Here is a 24,055-nt window from a genome sequence, read left to right as displayed (position 1 = left end):
AAATCTATTATATTCATTTCCTCTGCAGTTGCCAAATAATCTGTAGACTGGTTTAATGTGCAATAACCAGGAGTTTAGGTAGGGTTTTATTTTGTGAATACAATATGAATACCGTCTGAGCTACTTAACCAGTCACTCTAGAAAAGAAATGGTTCAATGTAGGTACCCATCCAAGTACTAAGCAGGCCTGACTTGGCTGCTTAGCTTCCAAGATTTGAAGAGAACATATTCAGGGCAGCCTGACAATAGACTATTCAATGTACTTACCATTATTAATCAGTTCACTACTTTTTCCCAGTCTTTCTATGTCAATGTAGAGCAAATCCAGGTTTGGGTAGTGTTCAGATATCTTGTTGGAGGACAGATATCAGAAGATCATCTTCCAGATCATTCAGTCAGGGGTTAACATTTCAGTTGTATCATCTGACTCTGCATGGAAGGAGTTGAAACTGTAAAGGTTACCTTGATAGTATGTAACCTGTATTTAGGAGTTGAGTCTTTGTTTTCCTCCCTGCTATTTGTGCTAGTCACATCATTATGGTCACCTATACAGAACCATGTAAATGGGTATATAATTGTTTCCCAAGTAAAACAAAATCCTTGCATGCTGCCACAGAAGAGTCTTCAGTAATTTATGTTGCACAGAGGGACAGTAACTTTCAAACAGCCGTGCGGGCGCACATACATCAGTCCGCGTCCAGGGCCGTGTTATAAAATAGTCTTTCCACATGCATGTGTGCCGAATTTTAAGTGAGCGCATGCATGAGTGCTCAAATCCCACTCCTACTGCTTAAATCATTAGATTTTAAAAGGGGCAAGCGCCAATTCCATTCCCAGTTTTACCAGTTTGCCCCCAGTTCACCCAGTTAAGAGATAGGTCCTCCAAACCCCACTAATTTGATAGCCTTCACTCGCCCCAGTTAGCCCTGACCCTTAAAACCCCACAGATCTGCCTAGTTTTCTTTAACTTTAACTTATACGTCATCCATAGCAAAAGTAAAGTTACTTGGCAGGGTACCCCTGTGTGCACCAGTGCACGTAACTATTTACTTGCACATCTCTGGTTTATTCCCTAAAACACCCATACCCCACTCCTTTTGTTAATCTTCGGAGATTGTGTGCTCTATAGGAGATATGCGCATATCTGGGCAGCTTTTAAAATCCACTTGGCACGTGCGAGCCAAACTTATTCGCGCATCCCTTAATTAATGTGCACGCCGGGCTTTTTAAATTCACTTCTAAGTGTTTCTACTAGAGGCGTGGGGGCTCTCCATTGTACACATCTAGTTCTGACGCCAGACATGTGGATTGGGCCAGACTGGTACCAGAGATGGAGGAAAACGTATCACTTCTATCCCTGTGCTCATTCTTTAAATAACGTTTTCCTTTTTGGAAGCATCTCATGATTGGTTTGACTATCTTTTGCTACAAACCCCTAGCCCTGTGCTCCCCCCCACCATAAAAAAAAAAAATTAAGCAGAAATATAATTCCAAGATAGCATCAACATTTTGGTAAATGTTTGTAATATTCCCTATAAAAATCCATCTGGTCTGTGAATTTTCTTATCAACGCTAATAAATTGAATGGTGATTTGCATTAAACTGGATGACACTTGATTTAGCATGTTAATTTTACTCTGTTGCATGTTCTTCCTGTTCTTATAATGATTAGATTTCCTCAGCCTCTGAATTACAGCAAAAATTAATCTGATGAAGTCGTTAGTTTCATCCAGTATTTAATTATTTTTCAAGGAAATATTTAAGTATAAATGAGAAAATATAATTTTGCAAGTATTTCTGATCATTTTAACAAATATCAGCATTTTCAGGCCATGATAAAGGTACCTGCCAGTGCCTACAGCAAAAATAATCATGGGTAAGGTGGAAGGTAAGCATAAGCAGACAAGCAGGATAGCTCACTGGATTAAGACTCATCATTGTTAATTGGGCAACCACTGGCTCAAGGCCTGCTACCAGTCTTATAGGCTGGTGCAGTAATCTGGACATTAATAAACTGGGTGCTGGTTTTTAGCACACATTTTTAATGCCCAGGTTAATTTTTTTTAAACTCCTGATGCAGTAAGCTAATGAAATGCAAATGCATTAGGAGTTTAAAAAAGTGCCTTTAAGAGTATAATTTGCATTTGGCATAGGTCCAACACACATTTTAACTCAGGAAGGAGGGAAGCATCCCTGACAGCCATAAGTGATGGCAGCCACCACCACTTAGCAAGATAAATACTAGGGATGTGAATCATTTTTTGACGATTTAAAATATCGTCCGATATATTTTAAATCGTCAAAAATCGTTAGGGCCACGATACAATACCAATTCCCCCGATTTATCGTCAAAAAATCGTAAATCGGGGGAAGGGGGAGGGCAGGAAAACCGGCACACTAAAACACCCTAAAACCCACCCCCGACCCTTTAAATTAAATCCCCCACCCTCCCGAACCCCCCCCCCCAATGCCTTAACTTACCTGGGGGTCCAGCGGCACACTAAAACACGGCACACTAAAACCCCCTAAAACCCACCCCGACCCTTTAAATTAAATCCCCCCCCTCCCGAACCCCCCCCAAATGCCTTAAATTACCTGGGGGTCCGTAGCGGCGGTCCGTAGCTTAAATTACCTCCGTAGCGGCGGTCCGTAGCTAAATCGGGGGAAGGGGGAGAGCAGGAAAACCGGCACACTAAATCGTGTAGTCTTCAGCCGGCGCCATTTTGCAAAATGGCCGCCGCAAAATGGTGGCGGCCATAGACCAAAACGATTCGACGCAGGAGGTCGTTCCGGACCCCCGCTGGACTTTTGGCAAGTCTTGTGGGGGTCAGGAGGCCCCCCCAAGCTGGCCAAAAATTCCTGGGGGTCCAGCGGGGGTCAAGGAGCGATTTCCTGCCGCGAATCGCTGCAGTCGATCTCCTGCCGGCACCATTTTCCGTACGGAAAACGATTCGCGGCAGAAAATCGCTCCTTGACCCCCGCTGGACCCCCAGGAACTTTTGGCCAGCTTGGGGGGGCCTCCTGACCCCCACAAGACTTGCCAAAAGTCCAGCGGGGGTCCGGAACGACCTCCTGCGTCGAATTGTTTTGGTCTATGGCCGCCGCCATTTTGCGGCGGCCATTTTGCAAAATGGCGCCGGCTGAAGACTACATGATTTAGTGTGCTGGTTTTCCTGCTCTCCCCCTTCCCCCGATTTAGCTACGGACCGCCGCTACGGAGGTAATTTAAGCTATGGACCGCCGCTACGGACCCCCAGGTAATGTAAGGCATTTGGGGGGGGGGATTTAATTTAAAGGGTCGGGGTGGGTTTTAGGGGGTTTTAGTTGCCGTGTTTTAGTGTGCCGCTGGACCCCCAGGTAATTTAAGGCATTTGGGGGGGGGTTCGGGAGGGTGGGGGAGGGTTTTAGGGGGTTTTAGTGTGCCGGCTCACGATTTTAACGATTTTCACGATACTTTACACACCCAAACGGCAACAATACAATTCCCTCCCCCTCCCAGCCGAAATCGATCGTTAAGACGATCGAGGACACGATTCACATCTCTAATAAATACTGATTTATCTGGCTATCTGCACATGTGACCGCTACTTAACCAGATAAGTATTTATCTGGCTAAGCAGCGGTAAACCACACCAGATAGCCATACAAGTAGTGATTTATCTGTTTATCAGGCAGCTGTTACTCTCTGCCAAATAGCCGGATAAGTCAGTACTTATCTGCAGGCATTTTAAAACTTTTTTGAACATTTTTTCCCCTTTTATAGGGGTTTTAAGTGCCAGCATAGTACTGCTGTAAACCTAACTAGTTCGGACACAGAGTTAAATTTCCAACGCTAAAAAATTGTGCTGGCCAGATGCAGTCTCTCTGCATGGGGGAGTACTGCTTAATGCCCTCATTTCAATGGGATTTCCATGCAAGGGTAATAATTAAGCAGGACTTGCGTTTAGAAATGCACAATTTCTGCACACAAAACTCCTTGCTGCATTGGCAGTAAGTTTTGTGTGCAGAAAATGTGCATTTGCTTGAATGAAGCTTTCTGCATCAGCCTGAGAATGTTGTAGATAGTTACATGATCTATGACTGCTTGAGAAATACTCATGAAGAGAGCTCACCAAGGGGACAATGCAATGTCATGCGCTCAGCCTAGCGCACAGCTTAACCAGCAATTGAACACACATTTTGGACGCGCTAGGCTAACACCTGATGCAAAAAGGGGAGCTGGCATTAAGTCTTGCTGAGCATCAAGGGCTCACTAAAAAAAAACACAATCCTGCTTTCTGTGTTTCCTCCTACTTTTAGTATCATCATGATACAAAGTTGGAGGAATCACAGAAAGTGGCAACATGAAAAAAAAAAAGTCTTTACCGCAACCGGATTAGGAAAAGGGGCACTCAATTTACCAGCATCTGTTTTCCTAACCCGTGGCTGTGCATACAGCCATGTCTTCTGGGTGCCTGATGCCAAGGACATGCTAATGATGCACAATTGATCCCTAGTCATCCTTTTTAGCGCGGTTCCTCATTACCATACTGCATCAGGCGCTCAGGAGATGTGGCGCCCAGTTTGGACGCACGATTGTAAACACGGCTTATGGCATTGGCCCCTAATTATATGGAAAATTTGTAGGTGTTCACATTCTAAATCAATTATTTGATAAGGTTGGGAATCATTATTCCAGGAAAACAAGTACTGAACATTTTAGTGTTCTAGCTAGAAGAGTAATATTAGAACAATGATCTGTCAAGCAAGCTTCATCCCCTACTGGGTTTCATTGCATTGAAAAAACTCACACTCCTGCTCTTAACAGTAAGAATTTCAGTCACTACCTGGAGTAGATACAAATGTGAAATATGATCATTAAAAAGATACCATCTTTTCTCTTGTACTATAATTCTAGCTTTTAAGGATCTCTTCTGTTCCACAATCCTGATACTCGTATGCTTTGCAAAAGCCCTTCATTATCACACCCTTCTTCCCATATGACAGAACATGGAGTGGCAGGGATTGGAGAGTTGAGTAGTGATATAGATGGGCAGACTAGATAGGTCATATGATCATTATCACACTCTTCTTCCAATATGATAGAACATGGAATGGCAGGATTGGAGAGTTGAATAGTGGTATGGATGGACAGACTAGCTAGGCTGTATGATCATTCATTATCACACCCTTCTAATATGATAGAACATGGAATGACAGGATTGGAGAGTTGACTAATGATATGGATGGACAGACTAGAGAGTCCTTATGGTCTTTTCTGCCATCATGTTTTTATGTTTTTATTTTAACAGAGGGTTTGGAAAAAAGGTAAAATGGATCCAGTTAGAAGCAACAGAAGACTTAGTAATAAAATATTATTTGGATGTTTAGCAGTTTGTAATATTATTAGTATTCATGTGTAATAAACCTGCAAGAGCTTGCAATTCAAGTGGGTGCTTGAGGCAACAGGAGATAAAATAGCTTGACCAAACTCACAAAGAGTATCAGAGGAGGGATTTGAACCCTGATTTCTTTGATTTTCTGTCTATTGTGCTTACCACTAGCCACTCCTTTTCCTCCAAACTGATAATATTGGTAGATATTTGGAAGAAAAAGTTGAACTCTGCTTTAAGCTTATATAACGGATTCTTTGGGATCATCATTATAAGGTCCAGGCCTTGAACCCTGTGTGCTAAGATAGGAAAGGTAGTGGATGGAGGGCGGACACCTCCACTGAGGATCCTCAAATGGCCAGGACTGTACTGCTTATAAAAGCAGACTGCAACGTTGCACTGCGTCACATTTTGCTTAAGAGTTAGAGAGAGTAGGAGTGTGTTTTCCTTGAGTTGTTTCTCTGCTTGGGTTCTGGGTTTCACAGCCTGGGCCAATACCTTAATGGGAAGGGGATCAGTGCCTGTCTTGGTTCTGGTTTTGATTTTCAGTAATAATTTTGGATGTTTTTGACTTTTGGGGTTTTCTCCTGTGAGAGCTATAGTACCCCTGGCTGGAGGAATTTGGGGTCTCCTCCAGCTAGGTTAGATCAGGAGGTAAGGAAGATTTCTAATGATGCAGGAGTATTCCAGATTTTCTATCATTTTGTGAAGATTTTTTTTTTTAGTTTTCAGGAGGAAGCTTTTGGCCACCCTTCCTGCCTGAAGAGGGAATATCTGTAAAGACGCTGTGTTCCCTGCTACTGGACTTTTCCCTAAGAAAACTCCTATTGAGACAACTGAAGAGGAGAACTTGTGAGTAAGATCTAAATTTCTATTCTGTATTCTGTGGACACCCAACTAAGGGGAGAGACAGTGCAGAGACTGTAATTCTTTTTGCCAATTATTATTTTTGGAAGGGGTTTCCGTCCCATCTAAGGATGCCCTGCTTGTTTAAACCAGAGAGGGTGAGAGGTTCCCTACCTATTACTGAGAGATGCTTCCACAGATAAATTGGAAAAGTGTAAATTTCATCTTATCAAGACAAGAACTGATGTGAACAGTGCCAGTTTGCTATTTAAGAATTCTGACAGTAAAGATTTAATTTTGGACATTCAGTCTGAGCCTCCAGAGTCTTTTGTGAGACTCGCATCCTTTGAAGTAAATAGAGACCTGTTAATTCCCCTCCCCCACCCCCCCTCCACAAGGCAACACCTGAGAGTCACCCCAGCCATTTTGGGCCCTGAAAGATTTAGTCCTCCACCCCACCCTGTCCCAGGGCCCATGGATTCTGTCAGCGTGGGAGAAAGGTGAAGGATTAGCCCGGGGACCCTCGTGTGCCCCAGCCCTCCTGGCTCGTAAACCAGAGAAGGGGGTTACTTAAAGGCGGTGCCCGAACAGGGCCCGAGCCAGGCCACTGGGTGTCACTGTTATGTTTGTTTACTTCGCTTACAAACATATGAACAATCAGGCTGGTTCCTCACATGTTTTATCTATCTGGGGCATGAGCTTCAGTGTAGCTACATTTGGGAACAGTGCTAAGCCAGTTGTTCAATCAGCGTGAGAGCTGCATCCTGGGGGCAGGAGCTCATTTTTGTAAGTAAGGCCTAGAGTAATTGTCATCTGGCATGGGCAGAGTGAGCACCAGCTGCAGCTGTGCTTTCTCTCTCTCTCTCTCTCTCTCTTGAGAAAGAAGACAGGGATTAAATCCAGGGCTGGTTTTCACATGTTTCAATTGTCTGGACTTTAATTCCTCCCACCAACCTCTTGGTCTGCCTGCCTTAAATAGTCAAAAAGAGCTCAGATGTTCATTTAAATTAATTGATTACTTATTTCTCGGTGTGGCACAGCAGCAGTCACATGACGACTCTTATTCCGTGCAATAACTGTGGATCTCTCCTCCAGTGGTAGAGCATTTAGAAACTTAGAGCTTGTGCTACCTGTCTGCAGTTCTCTGAACTACAAGAGGAGTTGGCTGACCTTAGAGAGGAAGTGGCTAAAAGTAAGGAAACCTCCACTAATACACAACATCCAGAAAGTCTTCTATGGCTCCTAAAATGGATTAAAAAAAAACCTCAGAAATAGATGGGCTGCAGTGGACTCCGATAGGACAAGACTTGTGGCACACAGACATCCTCAAATGATACTCACACAAATTACCCAGCATTAGAAACAGGCTCTGCTCTACAAGATGCTTCTCAAGTGCTAGATGAGTTGAAAAAAGAATCCCACTGTTCACAGAAACCAAAAGGCACTGTTGAAATAGAAAACTCCTCTCAGGGGATTCCATTATTAAAGGCAATTAAACTCGGAAGGTTTCAAAAATGTCAAGTGCCTACCAGGATCCTCAGTTTGCAAGAATGTAAAGGAGATTCTTTGTACTAATACAGAAGAATGGGATTCTGACGCTCCGTTCGCAGTCCATTGGGAACCAATGACCTAGGCCCGTTATAAAGTCAGCAAAATTTAGAGAGATAATTTTCCAGGCTTTAGGGAATGGGCTCGAGAATGGTAGCATGCTCAGAAGTGTATTGCCTGTTCATACTAAGGGAGATGAAAGGCTTGGTCCTATCGCCAGCTTTAACAGTTTCAGCCCAAGACTGCATCGTGCTGTCTGGAAGGCATGAGACAGCCTGCACAGAGCAGCACTTGCAAAAGGGGACACATTGTGGGTTTGGGGTGGAGCCCTTGTGGGAATTTGATCTACTTCGGGAAAACTTGCTTAAATTCGCTGGGCAGACTGGATGGCCTTTTTTTTTTTTTTGGTCATTTACTGTTTTACTAAGTAGAAGAAGCAACATTCTATTTAGCCTTGGTTTTAGTCCCAAAGCATTTCATATGCCAAAATTGCCAACTCTACCCCCTCCCAAAAAATGAACTCACCAGCTCTACAGCACACTTCATTGAGTTAAGCCCAGTCATGGGGGACACACAGACAGAAACTGCCACACACACAGGTATCATGCCATCTGATGTGAACTGCACTTCATATCAAACTGAGGCTAACAAGTTAGCAAGTAGCACATTTTAACAAATCGGAGAACATTCTTTTTCATTCAACGTGCAATTAATCTCTAGAATTCATTGCCAGAGGGTGTGGTTAAGGCAGTTAGGGCAACTGGTTTAAAAAAGGTTTGGATAAGTTACTGGAGAAGAAAAAATACACCCCCTTTATCAGTTTGTTGTTTAATAAATTCCTAAGGTTGTGTGAATTTTGGACCCATATTTGAGGGTTTAATTATATACAAAGTAGCTTGTAATTTGATGAATTTCTCCTTTGTAGAATTACCATGGTAGTATTATAATTATTTTATAAATTTGAATGACAGGAGGTTAAAATCCTCTATATTTTGGTTAACTTGTTTATGCTAATTGTTAAAGTGTTACGAAGTATGTATTTCATTTCAAGTAATTCTTGAGATATTTGTAAAATGATAAATAGAAAATAAAAAATAATAAAAAAAAAGTTACTGGAGGAGAAATCCATAAACTGCTAATATTCAATAAGGAATAGTCACTGCTTGTACCAGCATTAGTAGCTTAGGATCTTTTTAATGTTTGGGTACTAGCCAGATACATAAGAATATAAGAACATAAGTGAATTATTGCACCAAAAACAGTATGACAGTCTCTAAAATTCTCTTCCTGTATTTCTTTCCGAACTCAGATTAAGAACATAAGAAAATGTCATACTGGGTCAGACCAAGGGTCCATCAAGCCCAGCATCCTGTTTCCAACAGTGGGCAATGCAGGCCATAAGAACCTGGCAAGTACCCAAAAACTAAGTCTATTCCATGTTACCATTGCTAATGGCAGTGGCTATTCTCTAAGTGAACTTAATAGCAGGTAATGGACTTCTCCTCCAAGAACTTATCCAATCCTTTTTTTAACACATCTATACTAACTGCATCTATACTACGACTCCTAGATCTCTTTCCTGGATGGTAACTCCTAAGATAGAACCTAATATTGTGTAACTACAGCAAGGTTTATTTTTCCCTATATGCATCACTTTGCACTTGTCCAAGTTAAATTTCACCTGCCATTTGGAAGCCCAATCTTCCAGTCTCACAAGGTCTTCCTGCAATTTATCACAATCTGCTTGAGATTTAACTACTCTGCATAATTATGTATCATCTGAAAATTTGATCATCTCACTCATTGTACCCCTTCCCAGATCATTTATAAATATATTAAAAAGCACCAGTCCAAGTATAGATCCCTGAGGCGCTACCTCTTTCCACTGTGTAAACAGACTATTTAATCCTACTCTCTGTTTCCTTTTAACCAGCTTGCAACCCACAAAAGGACATCGTCTCCTATCCCATGACTTTTTAGTTTTCTTAGAAGCCTCTCATGCAGAACTTTGTCGAATGCCTTCTGAAAATTCAAATACAGCACATCTACTGGTTCACATTTGTCCACATGTTTTTTTCAGCCCTTCAAAAAAATGTAGGAGATTTGTGAGGCAAGACTTCCCTTGGGTAAATCTATGCTGACTGTGGCCCATTAAATCATGTCTGTCTAAATATTTTTTGATTTTGTTCTTTATAACTGTTTGCACAATTTTTCCCAGCACTGCAGTCAGGCATAAGGTGTATAGTTTCCCGGATCACCTCAGGGTTACATTGGCCATCTTCCAATCTTCAGGTTCAATGGATGATTTTAATGATAATTACAAATAAATTGAAATAGTCCTGAAATTTCATTTTTTAGTTCTTTCAGAACCCTGGGGTATATACCTTCTGGTCTAGGTGGTTTATTCTCTTGTTTGTCAGTCTGCCTATCACATCTTCCAAGTTCACTGTGATTTGGTTCTGTTCATGTAAAACATTACCCTAGAAAACCATCTCCAGAACGGGTATCTCCCCAACATCTTCTTCAGTAAACACCGAAGCAAAGAAATTGTTTAATCTTTCCACAACAGCCTTATCTTCCCTAAGTGCCCCTTTAACTCCTCGATCATCTAACAGTCCAGCCAACTACCTCGCAGGCTTTCTTCTTCGGATATATTTTTTAAAGTTTTTATTGTGAGTTTTGCCTCTATAGCCAACTTCCTTTCAAATTCTCTCTTAGCCTGTCTTATTAATGCCTTACATTTAACTTGCCATTGATTATGCTTTATCCTATTTTCTTCTGATGAATCCTTCTTCCAATTTTTGAATGAAGATCTTTTAGCTAAAAGTCTCTTTTACCTCACTTTTTAGCCATGCTGGCAATCATTTGACCTTCCTTCCACCTTTCTTAATGCATGGAATACATCTGGACTGCGCTTCTGGGATGGTATTTTTTAACAGTGTCCTTGCCTGTTGTACACTTTTTACCTTTGTAGCTGCACCTTTCAGTTTTCTTCTATTTTTCTCATCTTATCAAAGTTTTCTGTTTGAAAGATTAGTGCTAGAGCCGTGGATTTACTTACTGTCCCCTTTCCAGCCATTTATTCAAATTTGATCATATTAGGAACACTATAGCCAAGCGGCCCAGCCACTGTTACCTCTCTCACCAAATCCTGCGCTCCACTGAGAATTAGATCTAAAATTTCTCCCTCTCTTGTCTGTTCCTGAACCAATTGCTCCATAAAACTGTCATTTATTCCATCCAGGAACCTTATGTCTCAAGGATGTCCTGATGTTTCACTTACCCAGTTAATACTGGGGTAATTGAAATGTCCCATTATTACTGCACTACCAATTTGGTTAGCTTCCATAATTTCTCTTAGCATTGTGACTTGGATTGACTGTTGTTGGAAACAGGATACTGGGACCCATGGTCTGATCCAGAACAGCATATCTTATATGTTCTAATGAAAGTACAAAATTAATGAGGGAGACTCCCTTCTCTCAGTGTCTGTGAAGGAAAGGGATGCTAACACAGCATCTCCAGTCCCAGCAAAGAGGGAAGCAGAGTCCTAACCTGAGAATCAAACCCATGTTCTCTGCACCATCGGACTGGCCCTTTTGCAAAAGTGTTTTAACATTTTGTTCCTAAATGAAATCTTATGAAATGAAGGCCTGGTATGTTTATTAAAATCATTTTTATTACCTATGTAGACCTTCTGTATTCAGTAACTTTCACTCCTATCTTTCAGGACTATAAATGTTTAAGTATTCACTCACTGTTATTGATTTCAATATAAAATGCCAATAAACATAAAGGCTTGAACCAGTAATATTCCAATCGAAATACATGAACATTACTTTTCTTGCCAGTAGCACACAGTTTGATTTATTCACAGAATTTCATTAAATAGTATATGGGAATATCATACTGCAGTTCATTTCAATGGCTGATCACCTACTTAAAGTGAAGTCATTAGAAAAAGCAAATGTGAGAGCCAAACAGAATGAGACGATTTACATGCTAGGACCTACAAAGAAAAGGGAAAGCAGAATCTAGAAAAAGCTTGGACACCTGGAGAAAAAGGACAGAAAAATGCATGCAGCCTGTGCTTGTCACCATGCTGCAGAAAGGCAGCAAATTTAGAAAACCGGTGAATTTCCTAAAAAACAGCTCTTAAGAGCACACATCCAGTGTTCAGATACATAGGTCACAAGACTAAACACAAGCACTGCTCCAAAACACATTTGAACTTGAAAGCCCAAAGAAGTACATTCTGTGATGACTTCAGGGGATAGGGTGATGTCTGCTCTATAGGGGTCTCTCTTCTGAGTTCTTGGCAAGCCTGGGGAAGTACCCTATGCCATAGGGTACCCATAAGGAACTGGGTTTAACATCTTCAGGGTATTGGGACCCTTCAGTGTATCCATAAGGGTGTAACACATCCTTATCGGCACCCCCCCTAATGGTGCAGGCTCACTATACTTGCACCTGTGGTTAAAATGCTTTTTTAATCTTGTAGTGCAGTTCCCTTAATCTGGCCATTCTGTCTCCTATAGGTGCCCCCCTCAGTTACCATCTTCTCTAGGTTTATCTCAGTTTCCTCTCAAAAAAGAAAAATAAAGGAAAAGCGCTTTGAAACCACTTTTATTTTCTTATTTAATCCTTGAAAATACTTGATATAACCCACACGATTCTTAGCAATAGCAACTTTCTACTCTGTAAGTCTCCATAATCAAGGATTTATTGACCTTAGAACAGTTTCAGCTTTTCATACAGTTCCTGGGTTTTCCCCAAACAATATCACATTCACTCTTTTAAAACCTTACAGACAGAAAGCACTCACTAGCTATGACTTAATTGCTAACAGTAGTCCTAGTTCTCTGTAACATTCTCCACTTCCAACAATCAGACAAGAGCAATGCTTCTAACTAGAAAGTATTCCCCCTTCAGCCTACACTGGAGAAAAGAGGTACAGATAACAAATCTGAGGCAAGTCCTTAGTGCTCCACAGAGGTTCAATGTACACACTTTCACACGGCAGCTTCCCCACACTGTTCTATGGAGGGGATATGTTACCAGTTTTCCTTTTCTCAGGCAATCACTTGATCCTTTTAAGCTTCAAACCAGCCACACTCCCAGTCACTACCTGGAGGTATTAGTGCCTTCTACCAGTAGCTACATTTACCCAGCTGGATTTTAGTATCTTCACAGAAACAAACAAATCACAGTCTCTATCTTAGTAATAGGGGTTCAGCTTTTCTCATTCCTATCACTAAACAGTAGCATAGTAACACAGTAATGACAGCAGAAAAAGTCCAAATGGTCTATCCAGTCTTCCCAGCAAGTTTCTTGTGGTGGTAACTGCCGCTCCATGCAGATTGCCCCCATGATTCTGTTAAGGGTAGTAACTGCCGCTCCGTGTAGGTTACCCCCAAGCCTTATTTTAAGAGCAATAATATTTACAAACAAAACTAAGCAATTGTCAAACCCATAAAAATTACTGCTAGCAGCATTAATCAGGGTGTGTGGCCTTCTTGATAATTCAGACAGTGCTACTTGAACGTGTTTTGCTTTTGGATGTGGCCGAAGAAGTAGTCCTGTGCTGTATCCCTACTTTCTGCGTATCAGTATCCTGCAGGGGTAGTTCAAGGCAACCTGCCGCCCGCCCCCGACACCCAAAAGGTATACATTTAAAAACAGTGTGCAGCTATAGTTATCTCACACACACACACCCCTACCCCCTTCAGTTATAATAGTCACAATGTTTTGCCTTCAAGCAGGGCACAAGACTAAACACAAGCACTGCTCCAAAACACATTTGAACTTGAAAGCCCAAAGAAGTACATTCTGTGATGACTTCAGGGGATAGGATGAATCTTGGCAGCTGTGCTCAAGGGACCGTCACTCAAAGGAGGTAAATGGCGCCCTGGGCAAAAATAGCTGATGGTGCCCCCCCCCCCCCCCCTCCAACTGATCCCAGCAACTTGGGGTCAAAGGGTAAGAAAGTCAGATGGTGGGAGAGAGAGAAGAACACCTCCCCACCTCAAACTGATATGGTTTAGATGGGGTGGGCACACTTCCTCTCTCCCCTGACCTCAGCACGCTCCCCATTCTCCCCCCCCCCCCCCCCCCACCACCACTCCATTGCTGGCCTTAGAAATATAGAAATGCACATTTTCTACATATAGACATGCATCTAAAGAATAAAGACATTTTTTTCATTTTCTATCAATCAGGTATCCCTAGATTACACATCACCAGCAGAACTGAGGCAAAAATTCTCCAACACTAATTTTAAATTTTGTCTAAATAATAAAGAAGTAGAGCACACCCCTAGCCTATGCATACCTTGGCCTAACATTAATTGCATCTGGCAATTTGGCTATAAGACATTGCAAAAAAAACTCCTAAGGGTCCTATATGCAATAAAGAAAGCCCTGGCCAGTTCTAGATACCCAGCAAATCTATTCTTTAAATTGTCTGATAGCATTGTAGCAACAATATTAGAAAATGGATACAAGATCTTGTTCAAAAGATATTTACACAAAATATGCCACAGAAATGGATACAAATACAGAATAAAGAGACCAAAAAGCATAAATAGGAATGTGCTTACTAAAACTAAACTGGAAACTGAAACAAGCCAGCCAATAATGCAGCAGCACATTATCACTCTTCACAAAACATCAAACAAAATCAAGAAAATGTCATGAATGATAATAGAAAAACCATATAAATAAAAAGAATAAATATTTCAAAACATCTAATAAGAATATCCAATAATTTGAAATGTTAGAAAATTCCCAAAACACCAATAACATATTTCTAAACAGAAGAAACATCAAATAACATCCAATAATTAAAACTAGAAAGGATTTAAAAGATCTCTCCATACTTGGGATCTATTAATTTCCAGTCACACTGAGATTACCTTGGATTGGGGGAGGGGGATGCGCAAACTTTATCCTCTCTCTTTCAGACACACTTACACATCTTCATTCTCTCACACACACTCCCTCTTCTCATACACATGCCCATACTCTCACATGCACTCCCTCTCACGTACACAGGCTCCCACTTCCTCATACACATACAAATTATCTGTGTGTGTGTGTGTGTGTGCTCAAGCCTGTGGGAGTGTATGTGTCTCTCACACACACATGCACAGGCTAGCACATGAATATACATGTTTATTCTCATGCATACACACACAACGGCTCTCGCTCTCTCTCTCTCTCTCGCACACACACACTTACATATGCAGGTTCTCACTCTCGCGCACACACATATATGTGCACAGGTTCTCGCTCTCTTGTGCACATGCACACACATACTCTCACTCTCAGGGCTTCTACATCTCTTTGGGCAGGGATGGGGTCTGCTGCAACCCTGCTGGGTTTTTCTTCAGACCATGACTGGATTGGTGATGCAGGTGGCACCCAGGGTGACTGCCCAGTGTGTCATACCAACACTGTTCTCTAACTTGATACTTTCAGTACCTGCCCCCGGACCAGTCTCTCTCTCTCTCACACACATCACTGTCACTTGCTTGCCCCAGACTGATTTCTCTCTCACCAGTCACTGTCACTCCTCCCCTTCACCAGCTCTCTTTCACCAGTCCTTTTCACCCCTTCCCCAGACCAGTTTCTCTCTGACTCACCAATCGCTGTTAGTCCTTCCCCAGACCAGTCTCTCCCTCTAACTCACTGTCACCCCTTCCCCCATACTAGTCTCTCTCTCACCAGTCACCCCTCTCTCCAGACCAGTCTTTTTCACTCTCACCAGTCACTGTGACCCCCTCCTCACACTCTCTCTCTTCAGTCACTGTCACCACCTCCCCCAGGCCAATCTCTTTTTCTCTGTAGTCTTTGTCACCCTCTCTTTCCAGACCAGTCTCTGTCTCTTCAGTCACTGTCACCCCTCTCCCCAGACCAGTCTCTTTCTCTCTCTTCAATCACCCTTTCCCATCCAGACCAATGTCTCCCTCTCGCTCTCTCTCTCTCTCCCTAGGAGGGGCAGGAGCAGTTGCATTTGGCCAGCAAGAGTTTGTCAACACAGTGCTGCTACTAAACAGTGAGCCTTCCCCTCCCACAATCCCAGATCACCGTCTCTCTCACTCTCTCTCGCTCTCTCTGTCTGTCTGTCTGTCTCTCTAATTGCAGGGAAGAGATTGCATATTCAGGAGACTCCAACAGGAGTATCACTATAAGCCGCACTCAATTGAAAAGCGGGACCTGCAGAATGCCTTTAGCGAGTTTCCTCCTCTTCTCCCTAGCGGCTGCCTGGCCCCAGAATCTGTAGTGTGTGTGATGTGTGTGTGTGTGTGTGTGTGTGTGTGTGAAGCAGCAGAGGTTGACAGGGAACCCAACTGAGGATCAACTTTGCTTGTTGGTGGCTACTTTTTTAATTTGCTTACTTTAATTTTTGATAATCCCGATCAGCAGAGGCCAGCAGGCGGCAGCGTCACAGTGGGAATCAAGCAGGCAACAAAATAAAAAGCTCTGCACAAGCTGTACTGCCACTGGAAGGGAACTTGCTCATCCAGGTGCCAAAGCATGAGGGACAGAGGTGGCAGAAAATGGTGAGCCTGTTTGGCATTGCATCTTTTTTTTTTATTTTCAGGTGTTTTGCAGTTTGCAGCTTGTGAGGCAGATGCTGTAGGGGCATTTTTTGCCGCCTCAAAATTCTGCCACCTGAGGCAGCCGCCTCATCCTGCCTCATTATATAACCACCCCTGGTACCCTGGACCATAAAATTTGGTGCCAAGTGTTGGATGTCTTCTGAATCCAATTTCAATTTTTCCCCTGCCGTCAAAACAGAGAGCAAGTTTGCAGTTGCATCACAAGCATCAAGGTTTATTGGTTAAGAGTAGTTATCCCCATGCCTTCTGTTAAGGGTAGTAAGTGCCACTCTGTTCAGATTACCCTCATGTACCCTTTTCTTCATTTCCAACCCCTAGCCTTTTGGGATCCACAGTATTTATCCCATGCCCCTTTGAATTTGTTTACTGTTTTCATTCTCACCACCTCTTCTGGAAGGGCATTCTGGGCATCCATCACCCTCTCTGTGAAGAAATATTTCCTGATGTTGGTTCTTAGTCGTCCCTCCTGAAGTTTCTTATTGTGATCCCTTGTTCTACAGTTTTCTTTCCAAAGAAAAAGGTTAAAAGTTCTTGCAACATTAAAACCTTTCAGGTATCTGCAAGTCTGCATCAATTTTCCCCTGCATCTCCTCTCTTTTGATTCTTCAGCCTCTCCTCATAAGTCTACTAATACAGACTCCACACCAGTTTGGTCGCCCTTTCCTTCCCTGTCCTATCCTTATTCTTTTCAAGATACGGGCTCCAAAACTGAACACAGTACTCCAGGTGAGGCCTCACCAAGGACCTATAGAAGGGCATTATCACCTCCTTTTTCCTGCTGGTTATTCCTCTCTCTATACAGGCTAGCATTCTTCTGGATTTAGTTATTGCCTTTTTGCATTGTTCGCTGCCTTCAGATTGCCAGAAACTATTAACCCAAGGTCCCTTTCCCAGTCTGTGCACATTAGTCTTTCACTCCCCATCACATACTGCTCTTTTGGATTACCGCACCCCAGATGCATGACACTGCATTTCTTGACATTGAATCCCAGCTACAAAAAAATTACGGGGGAAATGCAAATCCATATGGGTAGACTTTTAATGTCCAGTATCTTTAAGGGTAACTCCCATAAGGGAATACCTCAATGTTAGAATATACTGTTTTTGATTTAACTTTTTAAGTGAGCTTTAGTATTCATGTTTGTGCAGCATTCTGTGTTCTATATTTTTTTTGTGATAATATATTTTATCTTATTTGCAAACTCTCCTTGATAACCACAGTCCTTAAGAGAAGCTTTGAAAGGTAATTATTACACACAAAAAAACATAAATGAAGCCGCCCATACTCGAACAGCGACTATCGTGAGCTGAACTGCTTTTCACCGCATTGGTAATGACTAATGAATACCTTAACCGCATTGTAACCAATTTATCTTAGGTCCTGTGAAGCCCCCCAACACTGCCAGTGTTTCGGCAATAATTGTCTGCTTCAGGGGCCGGAGAGGCTGCTGTTAATAGGAAAATAAGTTTTAAGTTATAATGATGACAATAAAGTCTGTAGCCTGTATAGCAGTATAAACTTACGATGGATTCAAGCCGGGACATGGACGCCGCAGCTTCTCGCCGGTCGGAATGCAGTTCAGCTCACGATAGTAGCTGCTCGAGTATGGGCGGCTTCATTTACATTTTTTTTTTGTGTAATAATTACCTTTCAAAAGCTTCTCCTAAGGACTGTGGTTATCAAGGAGAGTTTGTAAATAAGATAAAATATATTATCACAAAAAAAAAATATAGAACACAGAATGCTGCACAAACATCAATACTAAAGCTCACTTAAAAGTTTAAAGCAAAAACAGTATATTCTAACATTGAGGTACTCCCTTATGGGAGTTACTCTTAAAGATACCGGGCATTAAAAGTCTACCCATAAGGATTTGCATTTTCCCTGTATTTTGTTAATTGTTTGTTCAAGAAGAGGGGAATTATATTTTTGAGGTGTGTATTTTGAGGTGTGTATTTTTTGATTGAGGTATGTATTTTTGAGGTGTGTATTTTTTGATTGAATTCCAGCTGCCAAATCTTCAGCCATGCTTCAAGCTTTCTTAAATCACTTTTCATTCTCTCTACTACTTCAGGTGTGTCTACTCTTTTACAAATCTTAGTATCAGCTGCAAATAGACAAACTTTATCTTCTCTCCCTTCCACATTGTCACTCACAAAGATATTGAGTTAGATAGATTCCAAACTGCTTATCCCAAGAATAAGCAGTGAATTTCTTCAACTCTTCCTTAATAATTGTTAATTTAATTTTTCTCCAGGAAATTGTCCAAAACTTTTTAAAATGCAGCTATACTAATAGCTTTCACCACATCCTCTGGCAACGAATTCCAGAGCTTAATTATGCGTTGAGTAAAAAATATTTTCTCTCATTAGTTTTAAATGTATTACCCAGTAACTTCATTGTGTGTCCCCTGGTCTTTGTACTTTTCAAAAGATTAAACAACTGAATAACGTTTACTCATTCCATTCCACTCATTTTATATACTTCTATCATATCTCCCCTCAGCTGTCTCTTCTCCAATTGAAGAGTCCTAACCTCTTTAGCCTTTCTTCATAGGGGAATTGTTCATCCCCTTTTATCATCTTGGTTGAACTTCTGTGTACCTTTTCTAATTCTACTATATCTTTCTTGAGATATGGTAACTGAACTGCCCCCAATATTCATAAGAACGTGCCATACTGGGTCAGACCAAGGGTCCATCATGCCCAGCATCCTGTTTCCAACAGTGGCCAATCCAGGCCATAAGAACCTGGCAAGTTCCCAAAAACTAAGTCTATCCCATGTTACTGCTGCTAGTAATAGCAGAGGCTATTTTCTAAGTCAACTTAATTAATAGCAGGTAATGGACTTCTCCTCCAAGATGAGGTCACACCATGGAGCGATACAGAGGCATTATAATATTCTCTGTTTTATTCTCCATGTCTTTCCTAACAATTCCTAACATTCTATTTGCTTTCTTGGCTGCTGATGCACACTGAGCAGAAGATTTCAACATATTTTCAACGTTGAATCCTAGATCCTTTTCCTGAGTGGTGACTCCTAATGTGGAACCTTGCAATTTTTAGCTATAATTTGGGTTACTCTTCCCTAAGTGCATCACTTTGCACTTGCCTACATTAAATTTCATTTGCCATTTGAATGCCCAGTCTCCCAGTTTTTCAATGTACTCTTGCAATTTCTCACAATCCACTTGTGATTTCACAACTTTGAATAATTTTGTTTCATCAGCAAATTTGATCGCCTCACTTGTTGTTCCCATTTCCAGGTTGTTTATAAATATATGAAAAAGCAGTGGTCCCAGAACAGATTCCTGGGGCACTCCATTATTCACCATAACTGGTCCCAAACCAATGCCTATGGCATGCCACTTAACAGCAATCTCTATTCACAATAGATTCCATTTACTATTATATGCTGTCTCCTGTCAATACCAGTTTATAATTCACTCCACCACATTGGTGCCCTCTCCCAGGCTTCTAATTTTATTCACAAGCCTCCTATATGGGCCATATCAAAAGCTATGCTGAAATCCAAGTAAATCACATCAAGCAGTCTTCCTTGATCCAGTTCTCTAATCATCCAATTAAAAAAATCAGTCAGATTTGTCTAACAGGACCATCCTTTTGTGAATCCATGCTGCCATAGGTGGATTGTATATAGTTCACTGTCCTTTCCTTCTGCATAGTCTTCATTAATTTTCCCACCACTGAGGTGAGACTAACTGGCCTGTAGTTTCCAGCATCCTCTCTGCTACCACCCTTGTGAAGAGGGACCACAACCGCGATTCTCCAATCTTGCAGCAACTCTCCAGTTTCCAGGGATCTATTGAAAAAGTCTTTCAACAAACCCACCAACACATCTCATGGTCTTGTCCACTTTCAGTTTTCCTAGCTCTTTCCTTAAATTCTCTTCTATAAATGGGAGTTCAGCTACCCCACTTCCATTCATAGTCTTGTCAACCAGCAATGGTCCTTCTCCAGGGTCTTATTTAGTGAACACCAAACTGAAGTATTTGTTTAATATTTCTGCTGTTTCTTCATCTTTCTCCACACATTGCTTCTTGTCACCTTTTATTTTCAGTATACCACTTCGGCCCATCCTACTTTCTTTGTTATATCTGAAAAATGTTTTGTCACTTCACTTTACCTCTTTGGACATCCTTTCTTCTGTCTGACCTTTTGCTTTCCTGATTTCTTTCTTCATCTCACTCAGTTTTAACAGATATTCTTTCCTGTCTTCTTTTTTTTGGATTCTTTGTATTTCTTGAATGCTGTTCATTTATTTATTTACAAATTTTTATATCCCGTCATTCGGTGGGTTCCATTATAACGGTTTACAACATTTGCATAAAAACTTCTAAACCAGTTTCAGTTCCTAAATTAATACATAAAAGTATTACAATAAAAGAAAAAGGAATAAAATATATATAAAATATTAATTGCAAATAAAAGTGTATTCAAGTATAATAATAATTAAATGAAATATGAACAGGAGTTAATCTCGGAAGTAAGAAAAAATAAAAAGGTCATATAAAATTTCTGTATAAAACTAATAAAACAGTTCAGTTTCTGTATAGAAATTAATAAAACAGTTAAATGATGAAAGTGAGTCAGCTAATGGTATATGCTGTAACCAGTCATTTGAGCAGATAATCAGTAGGGATGTGAATAGTGTCCTCGATCGTCTTAACGATCGATTTCGGCTGGGAGGGGGAGGGAATCGTATTGTTGCCGTTTGGGGGGGTAAAATATCGTGAAAAATCGTTAAAAATCGTTAAAAATCGAAAATCGAAAAATCGAAAAACCGGCACATTAAAACCCCCTAAAACCCACCCCCGACCCTTTAAATTAAATCCCCCACCAAATAACTTAAATAACCTGCGGGTCCAGCGGCGGTCCGGAACGGCAGCAGTCCGGAACGGGCTCCTGCTCTGAATCTTGTCGTCTTCAGCCGGCGCCATTTTCCAAAATGGCGCCGAAAATGGCGGCGGCCATAGACGAAAAAGATTGGACGGCAGGAGGTCCTTCCGGACCCCCGCTGGACTTTTGGCAAGTCTCGTGGGGGTCAGGAGGCCCCCCACAAGCTGGCCAAAAGTTCCTGAGGTCCAGCGGGGGTCAGGGAGCGATTTCCCGCCGCGAATCGTTTTCGTACGGAAAATGGCGCCGGCAGGAGATCGACTGCAGGAGGTCGTTCAGCGAGGCGCCGGAACCCTCGCTGAACGACCTCCTGCAGTTGATCTCCTGCCGGCGCCATTTTCCGTACGAAAACGATTCGCGGCGGGAAATCGCTCCCTGACCCCCGCTGGACCTCCAGGAACTTTTGGCCAGCTTGTGGGGGGCCTCCTGACCCCCACGAGACTTGCCAAAAGTCCAGCGGGGGTCCGGAAGGACCTCCTGCCGTCCAATCTTTTTCGTCTATGGCCGCCGCCATTTTCGGCGCCATTTTGGAAAATGGCGCCGGCTGAAGACGACAAGATTCAGAGCAGGAGCCCGTTCCGGACCGCTGCCGTTCCGGACCGCCGCTGGACCCGCAGGTTATTTAAGTTATTTGGGGGGGGGGGTTCGGGAGGGTGGGGGATTTAATTTAAAGGGTCGGGGGTGGGTTTTAGGGGGTTTTAGTGTGCCGGCTCACGATTCTAACGATTTATAACGATAAATCGTTAGAATCTGTATTGTATTGTGTTCCATAACGGTTTAAGACGATATTAAAATTATCGGACGATAATTTTAATCGTCCTAAAACGATTCACATCCCTAATAATCAGTAATCATTTTACTGATAGAAAAGATTAACTGAATGGTATATCAATTTGAGGGTAAGTGTCAATGAATTTCAGAGTATGCCTTCCTGAACAACCAAGTTTTAATCTTAAAGCTTTTTATGTTTTGTTGTAAGCGAGTTTCAGTAGGTAGTGAGTTCCATAGTTTCGGACTTGCTAATGAAATTGCTCTCTCTCTTAATTGTGTTAATTGGGCAGTTTTTATTGAGGGAATAGATAATAGATCGTAAATTTCATTGTGGGGTGTGTATTTTTATGCTGTATTGAGCCAGTCCTTTCTTTCTCCATAGATAATTTTGTGAGTTATTGTTAATATTTTGTATTCAATTCTATATTTTATAGGAAGCCAGTGTAGTGATATCAAGACTGGAGTGATGTGGTCATGCTTTTTTGATTCTGTAAGAATTCTTGCTGCCGTATTTTGGAGAATTTGTAGAGGACGTATTGTTGTTAATGGTAATCCTAGAAGCATGGCATTACAATAATCAAGGTTAGCATATATTAGGAGTTGAAGGATAGTTCTAAAACCATTTTGATCCAAAAATGGTTTTAATCATTTTAATATTGATAATTTGTAATATCCCTCTTTGATTTTGGTTGCAATATGTGTCTTACAGTTTAATTCATTGTCAACAATGAAACCCAGATCACGGACCTGTTGTATTGGATGAATTCTCATTTGCTTGTGCTCCAACATCAAAGGTGGTAACAGTTCATTAGATGTTTTTCTCTCCAATACTATGATTTCTGTTTTAGACATGTTCAGAATGAGCTTCATGTGAGTAAGCAATTGTCTAATGTACGATAAATACATGGCAGTTTTTTTTGTATGTGGATTCGATGAAATCGATGATTGGGATAAGGATTTGTATATCATCTGCATAAATAAAATGCATTAGACCAAGACCAGAAAGCAGATGGCAGAGGGGCAACATATAAATGTTAAATAACATTGCAGAAAGGGCTGAACCCTGCGGGACTCCTGTGTTAAGTTTCATTTTTTCTGGTAACGAGTTATTAATTTTTACTTGAAAATTTCGGTTAGTTTTATGATGAAAACCATTGCAGCGTTGTCTTTGTAAGTCCAATTTCAGCTAGTTTTTTTTAAGGAGAATGGAGTGATTAACTGTGTCAAATGCAGCTGACAGATCTAGTAGTATTAATAGAAGTTTTTGTCCATTGTCAAATCCTCTTAGCGTGGTATCATTTAGTGACAGAAGAAGAGTTTCAGTATTTTAGTGCTTTCGAAAGCCAAATTGAGATGGAAAAAGGATGTTATTGTTTTCTATGTGTTGTTAGCTGTTTTTGAACTGTTTTTTCTAATACTTTGGATATAAATGGGAGATTCGACATGGGTTGATAGTTATTGAGGACCGATGGGTCAAGATTATCATTTTTTAGAATTGGTTTTATTACAGAAGTTTTGTCTTTATTTTCTTAGCCACCTCCTTTGAGAACCAGATCATTTTCTTTTCCTCTTACTCTTGTTTACTTTTATGACATAGAGATTTGTTGCCTTTGTAATAGCTCCTTTCAGTTTCTCCCACTGTTGTTCCTCCTCACCCATTATCTCCCAGCTTCTAGTTCTTCCTCTGGGAATATTCCTATTTTGACAAAGTCTGTATTTTTGAAATTCAAAAGTCCAATCTTCATGTTACTTCTCTTTATCCTATTTGCTATATCAAACCATACCGTCTGATGATCACTAGCGCTCAGGTGAACCACTGCCCGAACATTAGAGACATTATCTTCCATTAATGAGCACTAGATTGAGTATTACACCCTCTCACGTGGTTTCTATTACCATTTGTTTGAGCAGAGCCCCTTGAAGGGCATCCGTTATCTCTCTACTTTTTGTTGATCCTCCATTCATATACAGCAGATTA

The sequence above is a fragment of the Rhinatrema bivittatum genome, chromosome 5, assembly GCF_901001135.1.
Source record: "Rhinatrema bivittatum chromosome 5, aRhiBiv1.1, whole genome shotgun sequence".
NCBI classification, from domain to species: domain Eukaryota; kingdom Metazoa; phylum Chordata; class Amphibia; order Gymnophiona; family Rhinatrematidae; genus Rhinatrema; species Rhinatrema bivittatum.
Note: the sequence above shows the minus strand (reverse complement) of the source record.